The sequence below is a fragment of the Ovis aries genome, chromosome 3 (genome assembly GCF_016772045.2).
Source record: "Ovis aries strain OAR_USU_Benz2616 breed Rambouillet chromosome 3, ARS-UI_Ramb_v3.0, whole genome shotgun sequence".
Classification (NCBI taxonomy): Eukaryota; Metazoa; Chordata; class Mammalia; order Artiodactyla; family Bovidae; genus Ovis; species Ovis aries.
Genome location: NC_056056.1, coordinates 224,547,718 through 224,561,292, shown reverse-complemented (window position 1 = coordinate 224,561,292; position 13,575 = coordinate 224,547,718). Strand labels below are relative to the sequence as shown.

Below are 13,575 nucleotides of genomic sequence, written 5' to 3'. Positions count from 1 at the left end.
CCACACTATCGGACCCAAGTCAGGGCTTCGAGGTTCTTCCCAGAGCCTGAGGCTGCACCTTACCTTACCCGTCTCAGAGGTTCCCTTGCGCTCAGAGTTCCGCCCTCCTCCGGGTGCTGCTCGCAGACGCCCCTCCCTTCTCCCTGGTGATGTCCGCGGATGCCCCCTCCCTCCTCCCCGGTGCTGCCCGTGGACACCCCTCCCTCCTGCCCACAGCAGGGTGGGGCTGATGCCCCAGGGCCTCCCTGGCCGGAGCCTAGTCCAGGTATTGGCTCCAGAACTTCCAGCCAAACTTCCTCCCTCTGCTTCTGGTATGGAATTTTCCAGAGAAGCTGAGGGGTTTGGGGGCGAGCACTCTGCCCTGTCTCTCCAGGGGTGCCCAGCTCCCACCACCATCAGCAAGCAGGCCCAGCAGCCCTCCTGCCTCTAACCTGTCACGCTGTGGACTTTCCCACACGACTGTCTCATTTTGCTAATTAGAAGAACCTGCTTTCCCTGGGTGGCGTTTGGGTGCTCCCCGGGGGATCTCAGATGCGCCGGTCACCCCCAGCTGGGCAAGTGGGATCCTTGGCTCCAGGCTAGTTCTCATGGGATTAGGAACAAACCTGAAATCCTTGCTGAAACGGCAGGAAGCACAGTCTTTTCACATTTTCCTGTGCTTTCTGTCCCCTTTTTATGTTTGTGGAGAAAAGAACGCCTGCATGCTTCGAGCAAATGTTCTTTCTAATATTCCTGTGGAAAGGCAGAAAAACACTTAAAATGATTGGCCTCGCTCTTCTCTAATCACAGAAAACTGACTTACTGAGGAAAATGAAATGTGAATTTTCTGAAGAAATATCCCCAGTGTTGACAACCAGCCAGTTTTGTGAGCGTGGGTCACCTGGGGACGAGGAAGGCTCGGCTGAGCCCTCAGCATCGCGTCTCATGAAAGGCTCTGACTTGTTCCAATTAGTCAGCTCAATAAAGGGGGCGATTTTATGCCTTCTCTCAAAAAATATTCCAGATATTTAGTCCGAAGACTGAGACGAGGTGGGCGTGGTGGTCTCCGCGCCCAGATGACCCCGGTAAAGACGCTGAGGAGCTTTCGCTTGTAGGATATTAGGGATAAATTACCTGCATTTCAGCTTTTCTGAGCGACCTGAGAGACCAATCCCGGCCCAGCGCCCTGCGGGCCCCGGCCCCGCCTCTCCCAGCCCCCGGTCCTGCCTCCCCGGGGCCCCGGCCCCGCCTCTCCCAGCCCCCGGTCCGGCCTCTCCCGGTCCCGGCCCCGCCTCCCCCGGCCCCGGCCCCGCCTCCCCCGGCCTCGGCCCCGCCTCCCCGGGCCCCCGGCCCCGCCTCCCCAGGGCCCCGGCCCCGCCTCCCCCGGGCCCCCGGCACCGCCTCCCCAGGGACCCGGCCCCGCCTCCCCAGGGCCCCGGCCCCGCCTCCCCCGGCCCCGGCCCCGCCTCCCCCGGCCTCGGCCCCGCCTCCCCGGCCCCGGCCCCGCCTCCCCCGGCCCCGGCCCCGCCTCCCCCGGGCGTCTCCTGCTGAAGCGTTGTGGGGGCGGGGGCGAGCCTGTGCACAGAGCGGGCAGAAACTGGGCTCCTGGCTGGGTCGCGAAGGCCTGGGTGTGGACCCAGGGCAGGTTCTGAAGTGGCTAAAGAGGAGGCGATCATCTGGGGGCCAGAAGGAGACCTCCGGGACGACAGCCGGAGGGAGCGTTACAGTACGGACCTCCGGGGGCCAGGGAGGCGCACCCCCTCCCCCGAGGAGGGCAGTGGGGGGCCTCATGGTGACCAGGACAACAGGGAGGGCCGGGGGTAAACACAGCATCTCCCTCCCCAGCGGCCCTCCCTCCCCTCTCCTCCCCTTCCCTCCCCGACCTGTCCTCCCCTCCCCCTTCCCCTCGCACTCCCTCCCCTCCCCCTCCCCTCCCCCCTCCCCCCTTCCCCTCTCTTCTCCCCCCCACCCTCCCCTCCCCTTCCAAAACTGAGGTGTCTTCTCAGGTCTGGCCACATGCAGCTCACAGACAAGACCCTCTGATGGCTTTTCTTCAGAGCAGAAGTATTCGCTGTCAAGTCTTAATTTCCATTTTGTGGGGGAGAAGCCCAGTTGTTCAGGAGTCTGTAATGAGATGACTTCACTGCAGTGCGTTTGCCCTTGCAAGAATCTTCCAACGTTCCAGGCCAAAAAGGAGCATTTGGGTGCTGAGTTGCAGGGCAGGGGGGTAGAGGGTGGAGAGTGAATGGGGGGCGGCGTCTCCAGATGAGGGGTGGCAGGCGGCGCTGGAGCCCCAGGGGCTTTCTGTGGGGCTGGGGGTGGGATGAGCAGGAAGGCCACGACCCCAGGGGCGAGCAGGAGGGGCCCTGGGGTGGCCCTGGGCCTGTTCCTGCCCTGGAGTCGGGGTGGGGGCCTAGACCTGCTGGACAGGCCCTGCCAGGCTCACCACTTGAACTGCTGCTCTGGGTCTACGTCCTCCTGTGAGTCAGCCGCGCAGTTCAGTTTAGAATACACGGGGGGGGGGGGTTGGGGGGGTGCACTGGCCTGCATACTCACCCACGTGCAAGTGCACACGCCCACACACGCACACACGCGCACACACAAGAGCACACGTGTGTACAGGCACCACAGCGCTTCCTGGAGGGGCCGGTGTTCTGCTTTTGCTCTGCGTTCCTAACTGTGCTCTTTCCTTCACCCTGAGCCCTCCATCCTGCCCAGGGAAGAAGGCACAGAGGAGCCGGGTCAGCCCGGGCTGCCGTCCCCTGCTCACAGCCAGCAGGGCACCCAGGTGGGTTCTGGAAGGAGCCCGCCAGGGCAGGGGGGCCACTGGGAATTTTGATGGAAGAGGCAGGAGGTGGGGCTCGCACACAGGAGGCTCAGATTGTCACCCATCACAGGCACGTGTGGGCCCAGGAGGACTCGGTTCCCACCAGGAGCACCGGGAGTCCCGAGTTGCGGGCTTTGGCCACATCTTCGTGACAAGGCAGCAGTTCCTTCTTTCCCGAGGACATGGGGACCAGCCTGTGACCTCCACGGTGACAGACATCACTCTCCTGGTTCAGGACAGCTGCTGACCATGTGGGGCCAATGGGGAGAGTCCCATTTCAAATTTCCACCTGGACTCCCAGACCCTGACTCTGGCGGAGACCCTCCCCTGGTGCCATCAGGACAAACCTGCCCCCAGGTAAAAGTCTCAGAGGGCGAAAGGTGCACATCACCACTGATCAGGACTCTTGGACACACGATTTTGTTTCACCTCATCCCCACCAACACGCAGGTCTCCACGCCGCAGCCCTGGCCCAGCACTACTCTCCCCTGCCTTTCGCCATGGTCTGTGCTCAGCACGCTGAATCTGAGACTACTTGGTGTGGCAGCTGATTCTGATGATAACGGTAAAAATTTACACACAAATTTTTTATTAAGATAATGTAGGTTTTCATGCAGTTTTAAGATAGAGAACCCTTGTACCCTTTGCCCAGTCTCTCTCAATGGTAGCATTCTACAAAACCATAATGTAATATATTGATATCAATATAGGTCAGCAAAGCCATCCAGTTTCCCCAGGCTGGCTTGAATTTCTGCGTGTGTTTAGTTCTGTATGCGTTTATCACCCGGATAGGTATGTGTTTTCATTACCACCGTCCAGACACTGACAAGTTCTTCACAAAGATCCTTTCCACTGACTTTTTATAACTACTACATCTCCATCCATTCCTAACCCCTGGCAGGCACCAATCTGTCCTCTGTTTCTGAAATTTTTCCATCTAATGGCGTTAATGGACTCATACCACAAGAACCCTCTTGGGAGAGAACGTTTCTACTCAGCATAATTCCCTAGAGATCCATCCATGTTGCTGGGTATCACCGGTTCTTTTTTTATTCTTAGTGCTTTGCCACAGTCTGGATGAACTACAGTTAGTCTAACCATCAGCTCATTGAAGGGCGTGCTGTTTTATTTTCTGGCTATTGCACATCTGCTATCATACTAATTTTTCTCTAGGATAAATGCTCATGAGTGTAATCGCTAGGTAGTTTGGTAATTGCATACTTAGTTTTTAAAGAAACTGTAAAATCGGGAGTGCTTTTATTTGTCTGCAGTCCCATCAGCATTTGACCTTACCACTTGTTTATTCCCAGTAAGTGCATAGTGGTGTCTCATTGTGGTTTTATTTTGATTTCCCCAAAATCTAATGAAATTGACCATCTTTACATTCGGGGCTAATTTAGTTGATCAGTTTTTCCTTTTTGGATAGTTCTTTTGGTGTCAAGTTTTAGAACTATTTGCCTAACCATAGAGCCTGAAATTTTTTCCCATTATTTTGACAACAGAGTTATAACTTTACACTTTAGATACAAGTCTAAGATCTATTTTGAGTTAACTTTTTGCAAGGTTTGAAGTTTAGATTCATTATTTTTGCCCACGGATGTCCACTTGCTGCAGACTATTTGTTGAAAAGGTGATCCTTTATTTAATTGCTTTTGTATCTTTGTCAAAAATCGCTTGAGCATATTTGTGTGGACCTGTTTCTGGATGCTTTATTCTGTTTTATTGACCTGTGTTTCTATGCTTTTGCTAAGACCAGGGTCTTTTGTTTACTGTAGCTATACAATAAGTCATAAGGTTGGGTAGAGAGATTTCCCTCACTGTATTATTCTTTGCCAAGATTATGTTAACCATCCTAAGATCTGCTTGTTTCCATATAAAGAATTGCTATGACCCTGTATACAAGAAACCCTATTGGAATTTTGTTATGAATTGCATTAAACCTAAAGATCAATTAGTGGACTGAGGGTAAGAGAAACTGACATCTTTATTAAGTTTAGCCCATAGTTTGCCTCTTCATTTATTTCAGTCTTCCTTGAATACCTGCATTTGCATTTAAAGCAATTTTAGCATCCCAATCCTATGCATGTTTTGTTAAATATCTGCTGAAATGAGATGTCTAATTATTTTTGGAGTGATTGTAAATGCCATTGTTTTTCATTTCAATTTCCTCATGCTCTGTTAGTGTATAGATTTTCAAGTGATCTTTCTATGTTGATCTTGTATTTGAAAACTTTTTTGAACTCACTAGTTCTGGAGACATTTGTAGATTTCTTGGGCTTTTCCACTTTTAAGTATTAGTGTCATCTGCAGAGATAGTTTTATTTCTCCCTTTCCGACCTTTATGCAGGTCAGGAAGCAACAGTTAGAACTGGACATGGAACAACAGACTGCTTCCAACTTGGGAAAGGACCACGTCAAGGCTGTATACTGTCACCCTGCTTATTTAACTTATATGCAGAGTACATCATGAGAAACGCTGGGCTGGAGGAAGCACAAGCTGGAATCAAGATTACCAGGGGAAATGCAGAACTGCAGATATGCAGATGACACCACCCTCATGGCAGAAAGTGAAGAAGAACCGAAAAGCCTCTTGATGAAAGTGAAAGAGGAGAGTGAAAAAGTTGGCTTAAAGCTCAACATTCAGAAAACAAAGATCATGGCATTTGGTCCCATCACTCCATGGCAAATAGATTGGGCAACAGTGACAGACTTTATTTTTTGGCCTCCAAAATCACTGCAGATGGTGACTGCAGCCAAGAAAATAAAAGATGGTTGCTCCTTGGAAGAAAAGCTATGACTAACCTAGCCAGTGTATTAAAAAACAGAGACATTACTTTGCTGACAAATGTCCGTCTAGTCACAGCTATGGTTTTTCTAGTAGTCATGTACAGTTGTGAGAGCTGGACTATAAAGAAAGCTGAGCACCGAAGAATTGATGCTTTTGAGCTGTGGTGTTGGAGAAGACTCTTGCGAGTCCCTTGGAATGCAAGGAGATCCAACCAGTCCATCCTAAAGGAAATCAGTCCTGAATAGTCATTGGGAGGACTGATGCTGAAGCTGAAACTCCAAAACTTTGGCCACCTGATGCGAATAACTGACTCATTTGAAAAGACCCTGATGCTGGGAAAGATTGAAGGCAGGAGAAGAAGGGGACGACAGAGGATGAGATGTTTGGATGGCATCACCGACTCAATGGACATGAGTTTGGGTAAACTCTGGGAGTTGGTGATGGACAGGGAGGCCTGGCGTGCTGCAGTCCATAGGGTCGCAAAGAGTCAGACACGACTGAGCGACCGAACTGAACTGAACTTCCAACCTTTAGGCTTTTTCCTCTTGCCTTATTTTAGTAGCTAATATTTCTAGTACTATGTTTATGTTGAATGAAAGTAACAAGAGAGGACATGCTGGTCTTGTTCTCAATGTTAAGGGAAACACAATCTGTATTTCACCATTAAATATAACACCAGGGGCAGGCTTTCTGTACACGCTCCTCATCAGTAGGTAGTCCCATTCAGTTCCTGACTTGCTGAGGGTTTTTCTCATGAATGGGCATTGTACATGGTCAGATGTTTTTTCTGGATCAGCTGATGTGATCATATGCTTTTTTTCCTCTGGCTTCTTTACATGGTAGATAACGTTGATTTGCAGATGTTTCATACATAGAAGAAATCCCACTTGATTGTGGCTTATACATGTTTTTATACTTGATTGAATTCAGCTTGCTAGTATTTTGTTGAGTATTTTGCACTTAAGTTCATGAGAGATGTTGGCCCGTGTTTTTTGCTGCTGCTGTGGCTCTGCCCGTGTCTGGTTTTGGTATTAAGGTCTTACTGGCCTCGTAAGACGCGTGCCACATGTCGCTTCTATTTTTTTCCAAAATTGTTGCATAAAATTGGTATTAATTCTTCTTTAAGTATTTTGTAGAGTTCTCTAGTGAAACTATTGGAGCCTGGAGATGTCTTTCTCAGGAGCTTTTCAATTACAAATGTAATAATGTTTAAGAACTATAGGACTGTTTAGATTTTCTATTTCATCTTGGCTGAACTGTAATACTTTGCAGCTTCAAGGAGTTAATCTTTTAAGTTGTTGCATGTCTGAGAGTAAATTTTGTAGTTTGCCTTTGTTGCATATTGAAAGGCTATCGAATATGCAGTGAGATCCTCTACCGCACTTCTGATATTGATTCTTTGTTCTTTACGCTTGTACTCTTGCATTTTTTTCAATCTTGATAAAAATTGATCCATTTCGTTGATATCTTTAAGACCCAGATTTCTGTGTAATTGGTTCTCTCTCTTGTTTTCCTACTTTTAATTCCATCGGTTTCTCCTCTTATCATTTATTTCCTTCTGCTGCTTTTGGGTTTAGTTTGCTTCTTTTTCTAGGTCCTTAAGGTGGTTTCAGTTACTGACTGGTAACTCAGGTGAACGTTTGATATTACGAATTTCATTCTCAGCACTGGTTTAACTGCATCAGGGTTTGTTATGTTGTGTTTCTATCTCCTTTGGGTCTACGTCTTTTTAAATTTATTTGGAGACTTTCTGTTTAACTTATAGATTATTTCGGATTGTGTTGTTTAATTTCTAACCATTAAACAATTTTTTGTTATTGAGTCTTAGTTTGACCCCTTTATGGCCAAAGAGCACATTCTTACGATGTCAGCTCTTTAAACTTTGTTTTCTGGCCCAGGATGTGGTCCCTCCCGCCTCCTGAGTCTTGAAGCTGTACTGCTTGGCGTGCGCACGTCTGGGATTGCCAGGTCTTTCTGGTAGGCTGATCCTTAGATCATCTGATGCCGCTCATTATTGTTAGTGATTTTCTTAGTTGTGGAGTCTCCATTTTTCCCCTCAGCTGATGTTTGCATGGTGCGTGGTGTGTCCTTTTCCGTCCTCTTACGCAGGCTTCTCTATGCCTTTGAATATAGAGTTTCTGGGATCAGTGTACAGTTGGACTGTGTTTACTTTTTACTCACGCTGAAAATCTCCGTTTCTTTATGTGTATATTTAAACCATTTGCATTTAATGTAATCATTGATCAGCTGGAATTTAAACACCACTTTGATGTTTTCTGTTTGTTCCTTTATATCTCATTCTCGCTTAAAACTTTCCTCTAAGTCATCTGTTCATATTTAGAACTTCCGGATTAATTCCAGAATTCCAGATTGATTTATGGTGGTGTTACGGCATCTTTTTGTACAGTTTTATAGTAGTTTCTGTGGGTATTTCAGTGCACATATGTGACTCTACCTGTATCAGCGTTTTATAGCTTGAAGTAAAGTGTGGAATCCTCACTATTATAGGTCCTTTTATCTTTATCACTTTTAATGTCATAGTTTTGACTATTGAAAGATTTATCATTTTTGTTTAATCAACTCATATTCATAAAGTTCTATGTACCCATACTTCTACTCTTCTTACTGCTCCAAGTTTCCTTGGCTTGCCGTTTCCTTTCTGTTTGAAGAGCTCATTTCACCAATTTCAAAGGGTGGGTCTAGTAGTGTAAATATACCAAGGGAACATTTCATGCCAAGATGGGCTCGATAAAGGGCAGAGATGGCATGGCTCCTACAGAAGCGGAAGATATCAAGAAGAGGCGGCAAGAATACACAGAAGAGCCGTGCAAAAAAGGTCTTCACGACCCAGATAACCACAGTGGTGTGATCACTCACCCAGAGCCAGACATCCTGGAACGTGAAGTCAAGTGGGCCTTAGGAAGCATCACTACGAACAAAGCTAGTGGAGGTGATGGAATTCCAGTTGAGCTATTTCAAATCTTGAAAGATGACGCTGTGAAAGTGCTGTACTCAGTATGCCAGCAAATCTGGAAAACTCACCAGTGACTACAGGACTGGAAAAGGTCAGTTTTCATTCCATTCCCAAAGAAAGGCAATGCCAAAGAATGTTCAAACTACTGCAGAATTGCACTCATCTCACATGCTAGTAAAGTAATGCACAAAATTTTCCAAGCCAGGCTTCAAATCTACACAAACCAAGAACTTCAAGCTGGTTTTAGAAAAGGCAGAGGAACCAGAGATCAAGTTGCCAACACCCTTTGGATCATTGAAAAACCAAGAGAGTTCCAGAAAAACATCTATTTCTGCTTTATTGACTATGTCAAAGCCTTCGACTGTGTGGATCACAACAAACTGTGGAAAATTCTGAAAGAGATGGGAATACAAGACCACCTTATCTGTCTCCTGAAAAATCCGTATGCAGGTCAGGAAGCAACAGTTAGAACTGGGCATGGAACAACAGACTGGTTCCAAATAGGAAAAGGAGTACATCAAGACTGTATATTGTCACCCTGCTTATTTAACTTCTATGCAGAGTACATCATGAGAAACGCTAGACTGGAAGAAGCACAAGCTGAAATCAAGATTGCCGGGAGAAATAGCAATAATCTCAAATATGCAGATGACACCACCCTTATGGCAGAAAGCAAAGAACTAAAGAGCCTCTTGATGAAAGTGAAAGAGGAGAGTGAAAAAGCTGGCTTAAAACTCAACATTCAGAAAACTAAGATCATGGTATCTGGGCCCATCACTTCATGGCAAATAGATGGGGAAACAATGGAAACAGTGAGAGACTTTATTTTCTTGGGCTCCAAAATCACTGCAGATGGTGACTGCAGCCATGAAATTAAAAGATGGTTGCTCCTCGGAAGAAAAGCTATGACCGACCTAGATAGCATATTTAAAAACAGAGACATTACTTTGCCAACAAAGTTCTGTACAGTCAAAGCTATGGTTTTCCATTAGTTGTGTATGCTTGTGAGAGTTGGACCATAAAGAAGGCTGAGCACTGAAGAATTGATGCTTTCAAGCTGTGGTGTTAGAGAAGTCTCTTGAGAGTCCCTTGAACTGCAAGGAGATCCAACCAGTCCATCCTAAAGGAAATCAGTCCTGAATATTCATTGAAGGGACTGGTGCTAAAGTTGAAGCTCTAATACTTTGGCCACCTGATGCAGAGAGCTGACTCATTGGAAAAAACCCTGATGCTGGGAAAGATTGAGGGCAGGAGGAGAAAGGGACAACAGAGGATGAGATGGTTGGATGGCATCACTGACTCAATGGACATGAGTTTGAGCAAGCTCCGGGAGTTGGTGATGGACAGGGGGCCCTGGTGTGCTGCAGTCCATGGGGTCACAAAGAGTTGGACTTGACTGAGTGACTGAACTGAACTGACGTTACAATTCCGCAAAGCACACAATTCCGCAGTTCTAGCACACTCACAGAGGTGGGGTATCCTGTTGTTTTCCAGTCGCTAAGTTGTGTCCAGCTCTTCGTGACCCCGTGGACTATAGTGTGCCAGGCTTCCCTGTTGGGCTATCATTACTACTGTCTCATTCCAGAATATTTTCACCCTGGAGAAGAATCCCCACGCTCGTTAGCAGTCACCCCACCTCTTAGCTGTGCCCTGAGTTAGACGCTGGCACTGCAATTCAGGAGAGATCTGTGCCCACTCCCAGGAATCCACACTTAAGTCAGAGACCAGGACACAAGGAGCAAACAGGTCAGCACCAAACCCTCCATAATTATGATTGTTGTAGGTGAGGTCAAAGAAAGCAAGATGCCAGCAGTTGCTGGGGAGGACATGCCAACAGGGCTGGGCCAGGGCAGGCCATCTGGGGCGGCGATGTGCAGCCTGGATGTGCTGTGGGCACACACACACCAGCCCAGGGGTGGTGGAGACATTTCTGTGTCCTCTGGGGAAGGTCCTTCCATGGAGGATCAGGTGAAAACTGACATCACCAGGTGGGCTTGTGTATCAGGGGTGCTGGGCATCCTAGCAGCCTCTGAAGGCCTCCCTGGGCCAGCCCTGGAGGAGGGAGCAGAGGCTTCCAGCACAGAAAAGGTGTGTGTCCTGGCCAGCTGGCTTCAGAAGGATGGGCATCAGCTGCAATTCTGCGCCTGGGCCAGGAAGAGGCGAGGCAGAGGCCCCTGTGCGCCCTCGCCTTCCTCTCATCCTAGGACCACCTGCGGTCTGGATAAAGTGAGCCACTCTCCTCGTCCTGGAGTTTCGCCTTTTCTGATGGACTTTCAGACACCGGTCATCACAGACAATGTCACCTTTGTGGCCTGGTGACAGTAATCAGGAAAACTGCATGTCCTCCAGGAGGAGAGCCCAAGGAAGGGGACCTCAGCCTTTCCTTCCGAGGAAGGGCACCCACTGCAGCTGGAGCAGAGAACAGGATGCACACCAAGCAGGTCTGCGAAGGCCGAGCATCCAGGCCCTGCGGGGACTCAGGGAGGGGCAGGTGAGAGGGTGGAGACTCCCAGGCACGGACGGTGGAGAGTCGCTGATGGGAACCCTTTCTCGCACCGTCAGCCTCCACCCCTTGCTCGTCTCCTGTGCTGGAGACAGTGGGCAGGAGGGCGGGGCCTGTGGCTCCATGCCTGGCACTGCCTCTGTGCCTACGGGGCTGCAGATTCCAAACAGTAAATGGTACTAAGTCATTAAAGTGAATGCTCAAGAGCCGAACAAGAAAGCCGTTCTCCACTTCAGACACTTCCCTGGAGATCCTCATGCGTCCGACAGTGCTCATCTTTAGTCTTCTGCACCGGAGCAGCCAATCAGAGAGTCAGAGAATCTTCCTGACTACAAAACCATTGACTAAAACATTTTTATACAATGCAAATTTCCAAGATTTATCATCTCCGGTGCCCATGCCTTAGAATGCATTAGGCTGCTGTTATCGATTTTAATAGGCTTCCTAGCCAAAATTTGGATCAACGTCACTGGGTTTTTAAAAATTTCATTACTAGACTCACTGAAGACACAATATCCCATGAAGAAAGCACGCTCCTCTCTGGGAAGCAGGAGCGACGGTGCTGGCGGCCAGCCGGGGGCCTTGTTCTCCGTCTTGGTGTTTTTGAGCCTCCTCGGCCCTGGTGACGAGGCTGCCCCATATTTCCCACACCCGCATCTACAGGTTTCAACATCTTTTCTGTGCTTTGATACACTGAATTAATCCACTGAAGTGGCTCAGACACTAAAGAATCTGGCTGCAGTGTTGGTGACGCAGGTTTGATCCCTGGGTCAGGAAGATACCCCAGAGAAGGAAATGGCAACCCACTCCAGTATTCTTGCCTGGGTCATCCCATGGACAGAGGAGCCTGGCGGGCTACAGTCCATGAGGTTGCAAAGAGTTGGACGCTCCTGAAGCGACCCAGCACGCACGTGTCAGATGGCCTGTCAGGACCGCGCGGCATCGCAGCCTAGTCAAGGGCCGGGGTGGGGGGGGCTGGGGTTCACTTCACACAGCCTCATGCTGGCAGAGCCTGTGTGCTGGGTTTTCACCGCAAAGACCAGAAACCAGCTGAGAACCCTAATCTGTTTCAATCAGAAGAAGAATCAGCCAGGATCAGTTGCCCTGCCTGGCAGCTAAGAGGAGAGGCCCGTTCCGGATGCCCCTGGGCCCTGGGATCTTTCCCTGGAAACAAATCCTGACACTCAGATCCCTGCCCCCAGCAGCAGCAGAGGCGGGAGGAGCCTCTTTCTCTTTGGATGTCAAATGTCGCCAGCAACTCAGCAGGTGGAAATGTCTGGGTCACGCGGCTGCTGTCCATGGCTGGCAGCACACATCAACTTCGGACCAGCGATGTTTTCAGCACCAAATGGTGAAAACCTATACATGTTGTGTGCTCGCCCCTTGGGATCCGAAGTGGCTTTGACCAGCTCCCCAGACAGCTTTTCTGTGCAGGAGACAAAAGACATGCAAAGGCATAGAATGGAGAGAATCAATCTGTCACAGCAAGTGTAAAAAATAACAGAACTGTGAGGTCTGACGTGGGGTGATGGTGGGAAGCCCTGGGGACTGGCAGGGGTGGGCCAGGATGGAGGCTCCATCCAAGGAAGAGTGAAGGGCCACTGGTCCGGCCCATGGAGACCCTCCCGGCTCTCAGGCTGGCCTCTGAGTAGGGGACTAGTTTGCCCCTGATGTCTCGTTCTTTCTGGCAGAGGATCTGAGGGGTGGTCCAGGCGTTATCCTACTGGACAGACGTCCCTGATGCGGAAACAAACCCAGCAGATGCTCCCCGAGTGCCTCAGCTGTGTCTGCTCTGCCGGGCTGCAGGTTCTCTGAAGGCCCCGCGGGACCCCTGAAGGACAGAGACGTGTCCATGGTGGGGGCATGGTGAGCTCAAAGGTGGGGCTGTGTGCCGGGATTTGGGAAGGAAGCGCGCACGTTCACTGGGGAACATCGGACGTCATCAGCGCCAGTGTGACCGCTGAGCGGGGTCTGCAGGGTGTCTGGGTCCAGGCTGGTTACAGGTCCATGGATGGCAAGGTCCGCTCGGGATGGGAGGATGAAGGAGAACGAACCTGACTGAGGATTTGGGAAGATGCTGAGCTCGTCCCCAGGGTGTGGCTCCCGTTCCTCGGCATCTGCGATGGAGTTTGGGTGTGGAACCAACCGCCTCAAGAGGAGACCCAGCAACGTCTGATGGAGATGCAGCCTTGACCGGGGCCCAGCAGGAAAGGTGGGTCCCCAACCGTCTAAGCCTCAGGACCCTCCTGAAGAAGTCAGACAACAAATCTTCCCAGATGGACACAATACAAAGTGTTAGGGAAACAATAAAAAAAACAACCACCAAACCCACCCCGGTCTCCAGAAGGAGGGCTTTCCACCCAAAGACCCTCTGTGGACAGGATGCGAGGGCCAAGTGAAGACCCACTTTCCCACCCGCCCCTCGCAGTGGTCCCGCCTGTAGGAGGGGTGTCCCTGGGATCCGGATCTGTGTGCCCAGGCGTCTGGAGATGTGCAGACGACAG

General features: G+C 49.8%; 1 long non-coding RNA gene across 2 annotated transcripts; it reads left to right on the top strand.

The window, feature by feature from the left end:
- Positions 1-1,550: 1,550 nt before the first annotated feature.
- Positions 1,551-8,204, top strand: LOC105610817 (uncharacterized). Of its 2 annotated transcripts, none has more exons than XR_001039601.4 (5): positions 1,551-1,705; positions 1,986-2,767; positions 2,877-3,163; positions 3,257-3,371; positions 5,154-8,204. It is a non-coding gene; the product is annotated as an uncharacterized LOC105610817 (long non-coding RNA). The 2 variants fall into 2 exon arrangements; XR_009600307.1 differs by having other exon boundaries at positions 1,551-1,799.
- Positions 8,205-13,575: the final 5,371 nt, after the last annotated feature.